The 15,876-nt window shown below is 50.4% G+C and overlaps 1 long non-coding RNA gene across 1 annotated transcript; it reads right to left on the reverse strand.

The window, feature by feature from the left end:
• Window positions 1-2,183: 2,183 nt before the first annotated feature.
• LOC146890197 (uncharacterized) lies at window positions 2,184-15,750 on the reverse strand. The gene is made up of 2 exons (XR_015736016.1): window positions 12,972-15,750; window positions 2,184-12,477 (listed from the first exon to the last, which is right to left on the reverse strand). It is a non-coding gene; the product is annotated as an uncharacterized LOC146890197 (long non-coding RNA).
• Window positions 15,751-15,876: the final 126 nt, after the last annotated feature.

Consider the following 15,876-nt stretch of genomic DNA (forward strand, 5'->3'; position numbering starts at 1 on the left):
CTTGAGTCTGACCCAGGTGTCACTGGCCCAGTGGGGAAAGGGGACACAGGGCTGCCCCTTTGCTAAGCCTTAGAGCCCTGGTCACCTTCTGGCCCTACCCTTGTTCCACATCCTGTCGCCGGCATAGCTCAGGCCTGTCTACTCTACTTCTGCCTCATAAAAGATACCGCCCCTCATTTACTGGCTCCTCCGCTAGACTCGAGCAAGAGAAAGCCAGTCGAGCATCACATACTGGGGCCCAAGATGGCGAGCCAGGAGGGCTACCTAGTACAGTTGCCCAGGACAGCTTGTGTTCATCTCTGAACCTCCGCCCTCTCATCCGCCAGTGAGAACAGTTACAGGTTCCTGTTCCTTTCCCAGCACAAGCAGCCATCCTGCCAGCTGCTGCTTCTTCCTCTCCCCAGAAGCAAGCTGCCAGACCATGTGGACACTCATGGAGAAAACACTGTGTGTTCTGTTGGAATCAACTCTCTCAACTACACAAATCTTCTGCTGTAAGATAAACACAATGCTGTGACAGTTCCTCTGGGACACCCTCTCCAGGGCTGCTTCAGACTCTGTCACCAGCAAGTCTAGGTCCTCTTCTGGGAGCATCTTAGGCTTCAAGTATAAGGAAAACCAGGGCCACAACCTGCTAGAGCCTCTACCTCTGCCAGACCACACTGACTCTGCTTCCAGAAGTATCTACACCCCTTTTACCCCCATGAATGGAAAGGCTTTTTCTGTCTAGTGCCAAAGGAGGGTATCACAGAGCCAGGGCTGGTATAGAACCCCACGGCACCAAGGCATAGTCCCCACAGGTGGGCATGGAGCCTGTGAGCTGGCTTTACTGTCTGTCATCCAATGAAGGGGTGAGATCTCTGGGTTTCAGCTGTAACCAGATGCGTGATGACAGAGGTGCCGTCCCCAGTCAAGCCATGCTGAAGAGCCCAGCCAGGCCATGCTGAAATTCAGACTTTTTCCAGCTCCGAGGCCTCAGGTTCCCAGAGGTCGGCACAGCTGTACCAGAACAGAAGTGTTCAGTGTGTGGGTGTTGGAATGTTCCACCGCAGGGCCGGGTGCCACCCATCCAGGGGACCGGGAAGTGAAATTGTTCAGTCTGCACTGGGTGTGGCAAACCATGGTATTTGAGTTTACTCGGAAGATTATGAAGGGAGGTAAGAAGGTCAACTTATTTTCTTTTTCTTTTGATTTTTTTTTTTTTTTGGAGGCAGTGTCTTGCTATGTAGCCCAGGCTGGCCTCAAATTCGTCATCCTCCTGCCTGAAATCACAGATAAGCTTCACTATGCCCTAGATATCTTACTCTGGAGTAGAGACAAATGGTAGAACTAGCTCATGGGCCCTTTGACCCAGAAGGCTCTATGCCAGCCTGAGTTCCATGTTATCCTGATCTTGAGGTTGGTCTTTTTGTCTGTTTGTTTGGTTGGTTGGTTTTTCGAGACAAAGTTTCTCTGCGTAACAGCCCTAGCTGTCCTAGACCTAGTTCTGTAGACCAGGTTGGTGTCGAACTCGCAGAGATCCACTTGCCTCTGCCTTCCAAGTGCTGGGATTAAAGGTATGTACCACCATTGCCCAACAAGGTTAGTCTTTTTTGAGATTCTATTTGAGAAAGACACTGGTTGTCAGCTGAAGAGGGAGAAACTGCCTCTTATACATGTTGGAAGCTGGTTGGTTTAAGACCCCGCCCACCTGCCCACTATAGGGACACACACAACATAGCTGTCTGCCCTTGAGGTGAAAGATTTATTTCAATATTTATTTGTGTGTGTGTGTGTGTGTGTGTGTGTGTGTGAGTGTGAGTGTGTGCACGCGCACCCGCGCTCTGCTGTGCATGTGGCAGTCTGAGGACAGCTGGCAGAGTTTGGCTCTCTCCTTCCAATTCATGGATCCTAGAGATCTGATTCAGGTCATCAAACTTGTTGGCAAGTACCTGTACCAACTGAGCCACCTTGTTGTCTCTTCAGAAGGAACTTTCTGCACAGTGACCAACCAGATGGGTATCAGGCACATCACACAGGACGCTACCCTCCCTCCCTGGCTTCTGCACCATGGTGACTGGCTTGGAAGCTTGGTAATATCCCAGTCCTCGGAACCCTGTGAACACTTGCTCAGCACTGAGTGGAGAAGTAGCTGCAATATTATCAACCAGGTCAGAAGCCAGAAACAGAGGCAAGACCTCTAGTGGTGTATTATTTGTATTTTAATAAACAAATCTTGTCTGAAGACCAGAGGCAAAGCTAAAGCCACTAGAGGTCAGGCAGCGGTGACACACACCTTTAATCCCAGGATGTGGAAACAGAGGCAGACGGACCTCTGTGAGTTCAAGGCCACCCTGGGCTACACAAGATCAATGCAGAAACAAATCCAGGTGGTGGTGGCCCACACCTTTAATCCAGAGAGAGGTCCAGTCTGCGGTTTCCCGGCCTTGGTAGAGGTAAGACTTCTCTAATGGCTTGACTGCTTTGCTTTTTTTGGTTTTTGGGCTGAACCCCAATATCTATCTCTGGGTTTTTATTATTCATGCTACCAAGACCAGTTATGGCATCAAAGTTACGTAGAGATGGAAGCGTGGTCCTGAGTTAGAAACATTTCAGTGCTGAGATGGTTACTGCGGAGCCCACTGGGGCCGCAACCCCACGCACCCTCCTCTAGGATACACAGCACCTACCTCTGGTTGGCCTCAGCTCCCTGCCCATAGCTGTGGGCATGGAAACGGAATACCCTTGTTTAGTCAGACTTTCTTGCCAAAAGTGCCTGTGGAGGAAGGAGCCTGTTTTGGCTGATGGTTCTGGAGTCCATCACCATGAAGACATGGGGCAGCAAGCAGCAGGCCTGCTGGCAAAAGCAGGAAACTGAGAGATCACATCTTTTACCACAGGCAGGAAGTAGAGAGTGAACTGGAAGTGGGGTGCAGCTTTGGACTCTCAACGTCTCCCCATGAGTAAAGTACTTCTTCTAGCAAAGCCATATCTCCTAGGCCCTCCCCAAACAGCTCCACCCACTGAGGACCAAGTACCCAAATGCCCGACTTAGGGGACATTTGGCATGTCAACTACCATAACCCTGCACAGGTAGAGGTTGGGACCAAAGCTATCAGCCTACATCACACCCAGGATGGTCAGTAGGATTTTGGCAAGTGTGGCTGTGTGCCAATAGAGTCTTAGTTATTGAACAGGTCATGGGTGACCTTTAGCCCTTGGCTGGAAGCCACTGACCCTGGGCAAGAGCACGAGGGTTCAACATCACCTGTCCAAAGTCACATGATTTTGAAAGAGCAAAGCTGGCCAATCATATTCTGGGACTCTGCACATGGCGTCTTTGAGAGGCCTCTCAGCCCCTCGATTTCCAGGGAATGCGTGGTCAGAGGATCATGTAGACCTGGCGAGGATCTAATGTCTGTCCCTTTGCTCAAGATGGATTCCTTAGAGATGGTGAGTCTGTGGCCCCTCTTGTAATGCACTGAGGGTAGCAAATTTCCAACGTGCCTCCAGGAACGTGAGTGGTTTACAGGTCTGGAATACCTGAGTACTGGACTTCCACGAAGGCATGCGGAGAGGAAGACTTCAAGGCATATGTGCATGCTAAAAGCATGTAAACCATCCAATTCTGTATCTCAAAAAAAAAAATGGGTCCCAAGAGCAGCTGGACCTAGTAATCCAGGTCTCCCTGAAACTGAGATCCTGTCTGGATAGGCTGTGAGCTGGTCTCCAAGCAGAGTCATTCCCCCAAACCCCTGCTGCCCCAGAGTTCCTGGAAGTTGCCTCCCAGTGGACACCTACACTTCCTCCTGGAAGGTCGCTTGGGCTTTGTGCCTGACAGTGGAAGTGACCACAGCAGTATCCTGTGCCACCCGCCTGAGCTCCTGAGCCCGCAGGTGCATGCTTGTTATATAGAGGATTCAAAAACCAGGAAAAGCTTTTGGGGTCCACCAAGTCAAGGAGGGGAAGATGACAGAGGCCCGTTCTGCCTCCTGCCCTGATGCTGTCCTGATCCACCTCTGTAGACAGGAGAGGGAATGGCAGAGGAAGGGCACCAGAGGTAAGCAGAGGGTGGAGGGGGAACAGTGAGCAGGGAGTATGCATCCTTCCTGAGGAAGGTCAGGCTTTGGAATATACCCATGATGTTGGCCAAATAAAACACCTCTCTGGCTGACTTCCAGATCTGCGTTTCAGATGCGATGGAGTTGAGCCGGCCTGTAGGCACCACCAGAGGCTCTTTCCTATATAGATGGACCGTAGGGCTGTCTGTGTTATCAACACCAACAGAGGATATTTGCAGAGCTGCACAGACACCTGCCCAGTTCCAAACACATAGGTGCAGAGGTTCGACCTGCCCTGCCTGGGAATGTGAGGTCCTGTTAAAGGTAATGGAGCTCTCTGGGTCTCAGTTTCTCCGTCCATCAAATACATGGCATGAGGAGAAATATGGACTGGCCTCAGAGGGACTCCTCCAGACGGAATTTTTTCCTAGTTTTAGGTACTTAGTTTTATTTTTGTTGTGGTTGCTATTGTTTTGTTTCGAAAGTCTCCTAGAGTCTCCTAGATGAAACAGGTTAAGGAAAGAGGAGACAGTTCCCAGGATGCCCTGGAGCTGACCAGGCCATGCCAATGATGTAACTGTCGTTCCTAAGTTCTGGGACTGCAGGTCCATGCTGGGTAGCTGCCATGGATGTGATACTCCTGTGCACAGACACATATGCCCTTGTCCCCAGGGCGCAAGGCCAGACCCACTGCTGGCAGCACTCCATTCCTGGCAGGGCTCAGTGCTGACAGACATGCAGCAGGAAGCCTGGGCACTGGGAACACAAGCCAGCATGGCCCACAGCTGTACAGGGTACTGCCCACAGCAGCCAGGCCTCACCAGGACAACCATGCCCCTGGCTCTGCGCTCAGTATTAGAGAAAGCACGCTTCCCCCCAGGTGGTGAAGGCTAAGCTTCAGTGGGTCCCTTTAAGCCCTTGTCGTTTCCCCTTTTCCAGGCTGACTCTAGAGGGGTCCGTGAGGACAGACTCAATGTCCCTGTAATCTAAGGGGTATAAGGGACTAATTGCTTTTATTCTCTCAAAATCCACAAGCTAAAGCCCCTGATGTAATGATAGTAACAGTAGGGCCTTTGGCAGAGAACAGTGAAGACTTTGTGTGGGCTTGGTGCCTATCAGACTGGCCCCATGGGTATATCTGTGAGGCATTTTCTTGATTACTAACTGATGTGGGATGACCTACCCATTGTGGTGCCATCCTTGGGCTGGTGGGCCTGGCCGTGTAAGAAGAGCAGACTGTCAGTGAGCAGCACTCTTCCGTGGCCTCTGCTTCAGTCTCCGCCTCCAGGTTCCTCCTACCCTGGACCCTAATGACTCCTCGATGATGCTCTGATATGGAAGTGTAAGCCACGCCAGTCCTGTCCTTACCTAAGCTGCTTTCTTTCGGTCATGGTATTTATCACAGCAATAGACCCTTCGTCGTGCTGAGGGTTTGGTATGCCAGGCAGGACATGGAAACTGTAAGTGGGGGAGCTTTGCGAGGCTTCTCCAGCTTGGTGTTGGCACTGAGCAGAAAGACAGTGGATGTTAGCAGTGTACCCATTGTGTCTCATCTGGGGTTAGTGCCCCAGTGGATGTGGGCCTTACCTAGGTATCATCCCTTGCCCATAAGGGAGGTTCAGTAGAGTGCACGGAGGGCACATGAGGGCAGCGCCTTTTGCACCACAGACAGACTGGCACCAAGCCCACTCCAGAATGCCCAGAGCCACAAGCACATGGCACTCAGCTGTTACGGTTATTCTGCCCAGATGCCGGACTGCACACAGCAGGCAAGCTCTGGGGAGCATTTAAATCAGAAACACCGAAGCCAGAGAAGGTTCTCAGGCATGGCTGGGTGGGAAGAGGAGGAGGGGCTGTGGATCCTCTGGAAGGTAGATGACCTACTAGGATCGGCACAGAAGGACCCAAGACAGCTCCAGGCCAATCCTAAAACAGCCCACATCTGCTTGGATCTGGCAAGAGCCACAGACTGCAAAGCAACCAGTGAGAGTATTGAATATGGAGCAGGCTGGTGAACCATCTTAGCCATAGTTAATGATAGTTTATGATGTCATTTCAGGAGCCCATGAAAATGACCCGGCAGCTCTATCCAGCTTGCATGAGCTAGCTGAGCAGCTCGACTCGCAGTCCTCTGGAAGCAGGTGATGGTACTTATTGGAGGGTTAACGAGAACAGCAGGTGAAGTCCAAGCGAGGGCTTGAGGAGAACAGCAAATAAGGCCGTTCTGAAGGCTCTGTTCTCAGCCCAGATACGCCCCCACCAGCCCAAGCTCAGCTCCATCAAATGCTGGTTCCGGGGGTCCCTCCTGCTGTCTCACTGCGGGAGGCAAGCAGGGTGACACTGCCATCGCTATCTTGGTCACGCTGGTCTAGAAAAAAAAGTCTTGTCCCTGGGAAAAGTAGCTATCAGAACTGATGAGTGGGCACACAAGCAGTGGGCAGTCCCTGTGATGGTTCATCACTAGGCTTGGCTTGGAAGGGTTGTCCACTTTCCTCAGAGTCCCCTGGGAAGTATAGCAGATCAGAGATTCGTTTATCAGAGTTCTTTATAAAGATATCGCTTATCTCAGAAGTGGGGTCCCATGACACACTCTGATACTCTACATGCCAGGAGGCAGCCATGGTGATGAGTTAGCCAAGGCTCTTCAAAAAGAAGGAACTTGCTCGGTGATTGTGGCACGTGCCTTTAATTCCAGCACTCGGGAGGCAGAGACAGGCAGATCTCTGAGTTTGAGGCCAGACTGGTGTACAGAATGAGTTTTAGAACAGCTAGGCTACACAGAAAAACCCTGTCTCGAAAAACCAAAAAAGAAACAATTAAAAAATTAAAAATAAGAAAGGACAGAAAGAAAGAAGGAAGGAACAGAGGAAGGAAGGGAGGGAGGGAGGGAGGAAGGGAGCTTTGGCAGTCCACCTCTCAAAGGAGAGTCCAGTTTGGCTCACGGTTCTGGGGTACAGCCCATCATGGTGGAGAAGGAAGTCATGGTGGCAGGACGCATCATCCATAGTCAGAAAGCAGGCTCAGCTTGCTTGCTCCTTTGTATGTGGTCCAGGACTTCAATCCATAGAACAACACTGCCCGTATTTAAGATTTATCTTCCCACATCAGTTAACCTAATCTACATAGTCCTTCACAGACATGCCCAGAAACATATTTCCACAATGACTCTAAATCTCAACAAGTTGACAGCCAAGATTAATCACCACAAACTGTATCAAGCCTCTCTGCAATTTTGGGTCTCCAGCATTTCCAGAGACCCCCAGGACCCAGCATTAAGGCCTTTAGAATTCCCTCTCCTCCACACCAAGCAGGTCAAAGGCTTGGTCCATCCTGAAGGTCCTGGTATTCACCCCATGGGACCTCCTGGCCATTCATAGTAGGGTGACCCAAGCTGCTGGTCACCGCGATGACCTTTGTCTGAAAGGACCCAGGAAATTTGCAGTTCTCCCTCTCCTAGGGTGATGGCTATTCTTGGTTGTCAGGTTGACTATATCTGGAATGAACTCCAGTCCAGAAATGGAAGATTGTGGTCCTGATCCTGAGGCTGAAAGATATACACCTTTAATCCAGATTTTGAGGCGAGAAGGCACACCTCCATTCTGGGTCACCCCGTCTGCTGAAGAATTCCTTCACTCTTTGCCTGCTTGCCCTTGTCCTGTTAGCATATCCATTCCTTCACTGATATTGGAGCCTATGAAACTCCAGCATTTACAGAAGGCCAGTTGAGACGCCCAGCCTTGTGGGCCTGAGCAACTACTGGATTCTTGGACTTTCTGCCCCTACCTAGTCACTATTATAGTGCAGCCTGTAAATCATTCCAAGTTCTGTGACTCTAGAGAACCCTGACTAATACAACTAGCATAATTTTATTTATTATTCATTTATTTTTGTTTTTACTTATTTATTTTTGAGACAGGGTTTCTCTGTGTAGCCCTGGCTGTCCTGGAATTCACTTTGAACTCACAGGGATCTGCCTGCCACTGCCTCCCGAGTGCTGGAATTAAAGGTGTGCCTCACCACTGCCTGGCTCACTTTATTTTTCGAACACTCATTCTTCTTCTTTTCAGGGTTTTGCTCTCTTCACCCCCACAGCTCTGCACCTCTTCCTAGCTTAGCAGCCTAGTGGCCTTACCTGGGCATCAGCCTCAGGGACTTGGGTCTGTCAAGAGACTCTCAGGAGTCAGTCTCCTCCAGGGGTGCCAGTCTCTCCAGACTCCTGACTCTTTGACTCCATGGAGAGTCTTCCCAGAAGAGAAGGTTTCAAAGCCTCGCCCCCTTCACGGGGTTCTGTCTCCCACCTCAATCCTTTTCTGTTCACCTTAACCTCAGTCCTTCCTCCCCTCCCACACACCTGTGCCACGGAAAACGGAGGAATGCCCATCACCTTACCCCAGCACTCGAAACCCAGGTTGGACCAGGTGCTCTCCATGATTAGGCCACATACCCAGGGCCCTCTGCAGAGTGGGGAGAGACCCGGATGCCTCAAAGAGCAATTTCAGATAGGAGCGCATCTGGGAAACTGTAAAGTTCCTAGCCATGTTCCAGCTTCTTCCACAGGTTGAGGGGCTCACTTAGTTCATACACGCAGTCTGCTTGGAGCCCCTGTTCAGGCCGTAGCCTCGGCAAATCTCCCCATTCACCTCCATTTCCCTCTGTTCGTGAGGAGTCTTGCTGTATCATAAGGCTCCCTTCCATGCCTCAAGGGCAGCACAAAGCCTGGCCCTCGTTCTGGATTCTCTCATTTTCAGGGGCCCTCATTCGGGTACTTCCCTCAATACTGGAGCTCTGGGAGCCCTGGACCTTGGCCCATGGCACTGGCAGCTCCACATCTGCCCTAGCCTAGCCTGGCACACGTGGCAGGAAGATGCTACTCCTGAGATGGTGTAGGTGGTTCCTGCCGCCTGGCACTGGTGAGGAAATTGCTGGGGGCTGGGGCTGCTGACTGAAGGCGAGGGAGGGAGAGGAGGAGCGTGGCGGGAGAGATGACAGGTGGGAAGCGGATGGAGGACTTGGAAACAAAGCAAATTTGCAGTTGCCAGGAAATACATCCCCAGCCACAGGTAGTCTGCAGAAGAGAGTCGGCTGCCTCCCAACTGGCACCTCAAGGGGCAGGCGGGGCGCCTCTCACAGCTGCCTCGCAAAGCTGGCAGCTGCGCTGCTGCGCCATGTGTAAGGAGCCGGTCCCCGGGAGCACCCACGCCAAGCTGGTGTCAGCTGCGGGAACCCACACAAGTGGCACTTGGATATTTTTGCCCTGTAAGGCCTGGCATTCGTGGCTTCATGGGGAAGGCATTCTGGCAGAACTGGGGTCTCAATATGCCCTTGGCAGAGTCTTCAACCCAAATCAGTCCCACACAGTCCCCTGCCTACCACATGGCCCTGTGGGTCCGCTTTGGTTTCTCACACCTCAGAAGAGGCCAATGTGCTGTATGTACCGGAGTAAACATAGAGTCAGGCCCTCGGTGGGTTCCTGGAATATGCCCAGAACCTTCTCCAAGCCCAGGCAACGGGGTTGTGTAGAGGAAGCATAGATAATGTGGACAGAGTGGATGTGTGGAGGAATTGTAGACATGGACAGAGGCTGGGTGAGTGAGGTCTTTACATGGACAGTGGGCCATTTAGATAAAATATGAACTTGGATGGAAGGCCCATGAAGATGAGTTATGGGCACGGACAGAGGGCCTTGTGGGCTAGGCATGGATACAGACAAAGGAGCTAAAAGGTGGGAATGTTCAGAGCAGGCAGCTTGTCGTGCTGTATACTTCCGACTGACTCGCTTTAAAGCCCAGGTTCTGATTCATTAGTTCAGTTTGCTGAAGCAGCTCACAGAACTGCAGGTTTATTTCAAGGGAAGTCAGGATAAGAAGTCCAGCTATACAAGAGGGATAGGGAGAGGCTGGCAGTGTCCCCAGTGCAGGAGCTCCGGACCCTACCGTTTGGGTATGCCGACCTTCAGGGTGTTCAGTTGCCCACAGGCGCCCCTCTCCTCTCCTGGGCTTTTATACAGACATCATAGTCTGAGCATGACAGAAGCTTGGACATGCGTGGAGGTGCAACTGGGAAGAGAGGGGGCTAATCCCTGTGGCCAGATGGAGATAGTCAGCAAGGTTTGTCTAGCTGGGGACTTGAGTTCTGTGACCTGCTTGAGGAAGAGGAATTCTAATCTCTGATTTCTGCGATTTGGTGAAGAGGTGGCTCTGAGTCAGGGACCACAGGCACACCCAAAATATAGATATCTTCTCCAAGCTCTCAGTGCTCAGCACACTGACAAGTGTTTTAGGAGCTATACATCAAAACACGATACCAAAATCCTCAGCTTCCTGATGGTGTGAACAATTCAGTAGAGTCTGGAGGTTACAGATACCGATCTCTTCCTAGACTCGAAACAAGATGCTCCCTCAAAGTGCTGAGGGGTGGCAATGAACCACACCCCTAAGAGAGAATGGGTAATATTGCTGTGTCATATAGCTAAGCCACCATATTTTTAGGTTGTGTGCATTAAGTCTTCTTTGATAAGACTTTTTTTTTTTTTTGGAGACAGGGTTATGTAGCCCATGAGCTGGTTCCAAACTCATGATCCTCCTGCTTCAGCCTCTCAAGTATTAGGAATACAAATGTCCACCACCATGCTCAACATGTGGTGTGTGGGTGTGGTATGTGAGTGTATGTGTGTAGTGTGTGTGTGTATGTGTGTGTGTGCGTGCGTGTGGTATGTGTGTGTGTGGTGTGTGTGTGTGGTGTGTGAGGTGTGTATGTGTGTGTGCATGCGTGTGTGTGTATGTGTGTGTTGCATGGGTGGTGTCGTTTTCTACACCAGAGGAGGGAACTGGGTATACTCTATAGCTCTCCACTTCATTCCCTTGAGACATGGTCTCCACTGAAGTTCACAGAGTTTTCAGCTTAGATGACAGCCAGTTTCCTGGGGTTAGAGGCTCACACAACCATGCCCAATTTTTGACAAGAGTGCTGGGGATTCAAAAATCAGGCCCCCATGCTTTTGCAGCAAACACATATGTCCTCTGAACTATCTTCCCAGTCCACACCCCATCATGCCCATCTAAAATACTTTTTTGACTTCCAAGAGGTTCATTAAAATGTAATCCCGCCAGGTGGTGGTGACACACACTTTTAATCCCAGCACTCGGGAGGCAGAGGCAGGTGGATATCTGTGAGTTCAAGTCCAGCCTGGTCTACAATCTACAAGAGCTAGTTCCAGGACAGCTAGGGCTGTTGCATAGAGAAACTCTGTCTTGAAAAACCGAGAAGAGAGAGAGAGAGAGAGAGAGAGAGAGAGAGAGAGAGAGAATCCCACCCTAAACCAAGGAATCTATCAGTAGCTCGAGCAGGGACTGGGGACCTGGATTAAGGTGTCCATTACTTATTGCACATTGGGAACCAGGTAATGGGTGGCAGCTGCCCTTTGAGCTCTATGATTTCTTCTTGTCATTACCTCCATGAACCTGCTTCTTAGTTCCATTGGCTTCAGGATCACCCTTGGAGCACCAGTGTCCTCGGTCTGATAGCATCATGAACTACACGGTCATCCAAAGTTCTGATCTACAACCTATAGCCCCTGTCTATTCACCCCTTCACTTCCTCAGTAAACCCCACATATCTGCCACACGGGCTCAGGGTCACCTCACTATAATGAGTCATAGCATCAAAGCCCTGGCTATAGCGCCATAGTGACTCTGAGCTCTCCAACAGACCTGATTCCCTCCAATCAGTTACTAGTCTCTTTAATTCTAGAACTCTTCCCTGACCCCCACAAACCCACAGCCTCCACTCCTGTGTCCCTTCCAGACACCATCCACTGAGCACCTTGGCTTCCCCGCCACTTGGCTTCTGACCTTGCCCTGACATCCCTTTGCCAGGCATGATCTAACTCCCAGCTCCCAGTGTCCCTAGACGGCTGGCCTTTCAGAACCAATCCAACCAATCACTTTTCACATACAGCCTTTCTTGAACTAGATCGTCTGAGCCCTTACTGCTCTGTGATAGAATCTTAGAGATGATTTGTAACAGAACGGCGCCTGAGTTCAGTGTTTGCTCTTCTGGGACTATGTCCTACATGGGATTCTTTATTTGACTGTTGAAACACCTACTGGAAATGGCCTTACCCATAGATAAGGATACGAGGGTCCAAGAAGTTTATCTGCCAACACACACAACACTCATTGATGGAAGTCTTGCATTACTCCTCTCTTGCTGTGTTCATATTGCCTCAGAACTTCACGACTTACAGTGCTAGGGATATGGCCGGGCTGGTACCGCTCTTACCCAGCATGCATGAAGTGCAGGGTTCAATCCCCAGCAGCCCATAAGCTGGGTACGGTAGCACATGAAGGTTATCCCAGATCTGGAACAACAGAGCCAGAAGGAGCAGGAGTTCAAGGTTGTCCCTTCTCTTCAGTTACATAATGAGTTGGAGGGCAGCCTGGAACATATGAAATCGTGTCTCAAAAAACTTCCTGGGTGAAAACAATAAATGTTATCCTACACAATTATGCACATCAAGAATCCAGGATAACAGTGGCCAGGCCTCCCACAAGGTTGTACGTGGATTTCGGGTGTCACAGGTACTGTGGGATTTGCGGACCAGCAGGCTCTTTATGGGGTAGTGTGCAGAAGCCTGTTTTTATACCAGGCAAACCCACCACCAGCTGTCCCTGAGTCTTCACTTCAAGGAAGCTGGATTCCCAAGGCACATGATCAATCAAGGGAACAAGAAGAAGGCTGCGATGCCTTCCACTGCCTCCCTGGAAGTGCACACAACCACCGTAAGTGTCTAGCTATAGAGTCAGCTCAGTCCCATTCTAGCCTGGACCAGCCTGGGCACAGAAAGCCAGCGACAGGTCAGAGACTGTCATGGCTTCTTCTCTTAATCACCAGGTGCCAGGTGTCCTCAGTGCTCCCAGGGCTGGGACTTACCAGGACATCAATGCGGTCTCCCCCGGAACAGGCAACCACAGCTCCCAGAGCCGCCTGTGGAAGGTAATGTGTTCACAGCTTGCGGAAGTTCCCCTCATGAGCAAACTCCTGCCAGTCAGATCTGTGTTGTGCTTCAGTCAAGTGAGAAGGTGTGACCCAGGCGCCCCCAGCAGCTTACGCTCATTAAGCTGGAGGTGCAAAGGACTAAGGGGGAGGGGCTGAGTCCCCTTCCGGATGCTCCAGCTACAGACGTTCTTTCCTGGGAAGGGCAGGTAAATGCTTGCGAGGGGGACAGCAAGTGTCTGGTGTCTGGAGGCACGTGCTATGGGGACTTGTCTGAGAGCTGGGATCTGATCTGTGCTAAAGAATGTACAGAGTCATCTTGGCCACCTGAACCCAAGGTGAAAAAAGAGGCTGCATCTTGTGTTGAACTGAAACTGTCACGTGGGATGGCTCCGCCACTGCTTCAGGGGCAGGTGGGAATTGGCTTCCTGCCCAAGGCTGCAGGTGCTGCTGTCTGGCTCCTTCCATTTACCCCGCATCTGTTGATAGCTTCCTGCCCCGAACCACCGCGGGGAGCTAGGGGTGGAGATGCCAGGAGGATGGGAGTTCACACTTTCAGCAGCAGTCAGAGCTAGGGTTCCTTGCGCTCACGGCCTCCCTTGGGGGCGGGCGACTGTGACATTCCCAACTCTTTCATTTGCTAGGTTGAAGTGGCCACTTGCTCCACTGTGCCAGGCCTTGTCTCTGCTGGTTCTTTTGAATTTCTCTCTTGAGATCCCTTGTTCTGTCTCTTCCACTTTCCCTTCCTGAAACCTCAAATCCAGTCTGCTGGACTCTGCAGCAGCCCCCATCTAATCTCTTCGCCCTCTGCTTTCCACCTCAGCCTTTGGTCCAGAAAGACCCTTGTTTCCAACCCCCCGGAGGAGAATTATGCTTGGCCACTGCTCTTCCCAGCCCTCAGGCTTTCGGGAAGCTCTCTGTTGGAGAATCTTGGTCTTGTGGGACCTTTGTACCTCAGCTCTGATGACAGTAATAGGGGTTGCTTTGGAGCTGTCCTCACGTGGCCATCCCTGCTCTCTGCATCTGTTTTTTTCTGACCGTGTTAGCTTACATTGCTCATGTTAGTGGCTACCTGGCTAACCTCAAATGTCTGGTCATTCCTGACAGCTTGTGCTATGGTTACTGAAATGCTAATCAGAAGCTCAGGGTGGCATGGAGAGTGACCACGGAGACTCCCAAACCATTACCATCCTTGCCAGTGCCACTGTTCCATTCAAACAAACAATGGGTCTTTTATTATTTCTGTTTAAGTATAAGTGTGTGTGTCCACAGAAACAGGATCTCTCTGGAGCTAAAGTTACAGGCAGTTGTAAACTGCCTGGGATAAGTGCTTGGAATCAAACCTAGATTTTTTTTTGGGAGAGGAATACATGCCCTTAACTGTGGAGCCATCTCTCCATCCCTTCTATCTCCTTTGTTTCATTTTTGAGCCCAAGCTGGCTTCAAACGCTCTTTATAACCTTGAATTTCTAATCCTTTTGCTTCTACATCCCAAATGCTGGGATTATAGGCATGCAGTACCATGTCTGGTTTATGCAGTGCTGGTGATCAGATCCAGGGTATTATGCTAACAATTGAGCCACTCCTACCCCAAATCCAGATTCTTGACAGTCTCCAAGACCCAGGGGTTGCAGAAGCTGAGTTGCATCTCCAGGTCATGCCTATGTCTATGTTTTGGAAGTAGACATTTAAACACAGAAGTCCTGGGGTCTAGGATGTAGATTCCAATGTTAGACACTGTGGTTGATGCTGATGCTTTGTCCCTTCCTCTCTGTGATCTCATTTACCAAAGAGGGAAAGAAAAGGAAACAGTGTTCATTAGAAACAATGTAACTTCAGAAGCCACCTGAATTGTGTATATGGCTATTGTGAAGACATTGAATGATCCCCTCTGAAGCCCACATCCATACTGGGATGTATACCATCCTTGTCCTAAACCAGTTCCCCCATCAGGTAGACTGTCTCCAGGTCTATGCTTAAAACTATGCTAAAACCACATCTTTATAACTCCAACTTCGCTTCACACTGACATCCTGAAGCCCAGAGTCAAGAATCCCCACTTTACTGACGTGGAGGTCTGGGAAGCTGCTTGGGCTACTGCAGGTGGTGGAACTGTGTCTCTAGCTTTGCTGCCACTGACGAATGGACTTAGCATTTAGCGTTCAATGTTTCCCTTTACTTCCCTAAAGCTGGCTGTGGTGGCACAGACCTGTGATCCCAATCCTCAGAAGACTGAGGCAGGGGAATTACCAGGAGTTTGATGGGAGCCTATGCTATAGAGAAGAAAAGACCCTGCCACAGTTTCTGAGTTCCCGTGAGGAGGGATTCTCACACAATGTGTCAAGGATTTAAAAATCACCTTTAACACACAGACTCTCAGCTGCAAGCCAAGGAGCCCCTCTTCAGGGACCAAGGGAACCCATTTATATTCTGCCCACAAGTCTATAGTGCCTCCTGCCACGGCGACCATGGTGCCTATTAAAATGAAAATTGAGGACTGAGGATGCAGCTCAGAGTTGTTGGGGTGCAGGGTTGAAGCCCCGGGCTTTATCCTCATCACTGCATAAGCCAGGTGTGGTGAAGCAAGTCTGTCATTAATCAGCACTCAAAGGGTAGAGGTAGTAAGCTCAAAGCCAGTTTGGGCTACATGAGACCCTCCCTTTAAAAAAAGAAAAGAAAAGAAAAGGAAAGGAAAGGAAAAAAAAGTTCAAGCTGACTCAACACAAGCAACCCATAGAACTTTTTCTATCAGGACAAAGGATCCAGAGGTCTGGAGACAGCCGTCAAGCACCTAAAAGCCACTCTTTGTCAATCCTGCACAGGACTTAAGACCAGTCTTGGT

This window comes from Myodes glareolus, chromosome 22 (assembly GCF_982192425.1).
Source record: "Myodes glareolus chromosome 22, mMyoGla1.1, whole genome shotgun sequence".
Classification (NCBI taxonomy): Eukaryota; Metazoa; Chordata; class Mammalia; order Rodentia; family Cricetidae; genus Myodes; species Myodes glareolus.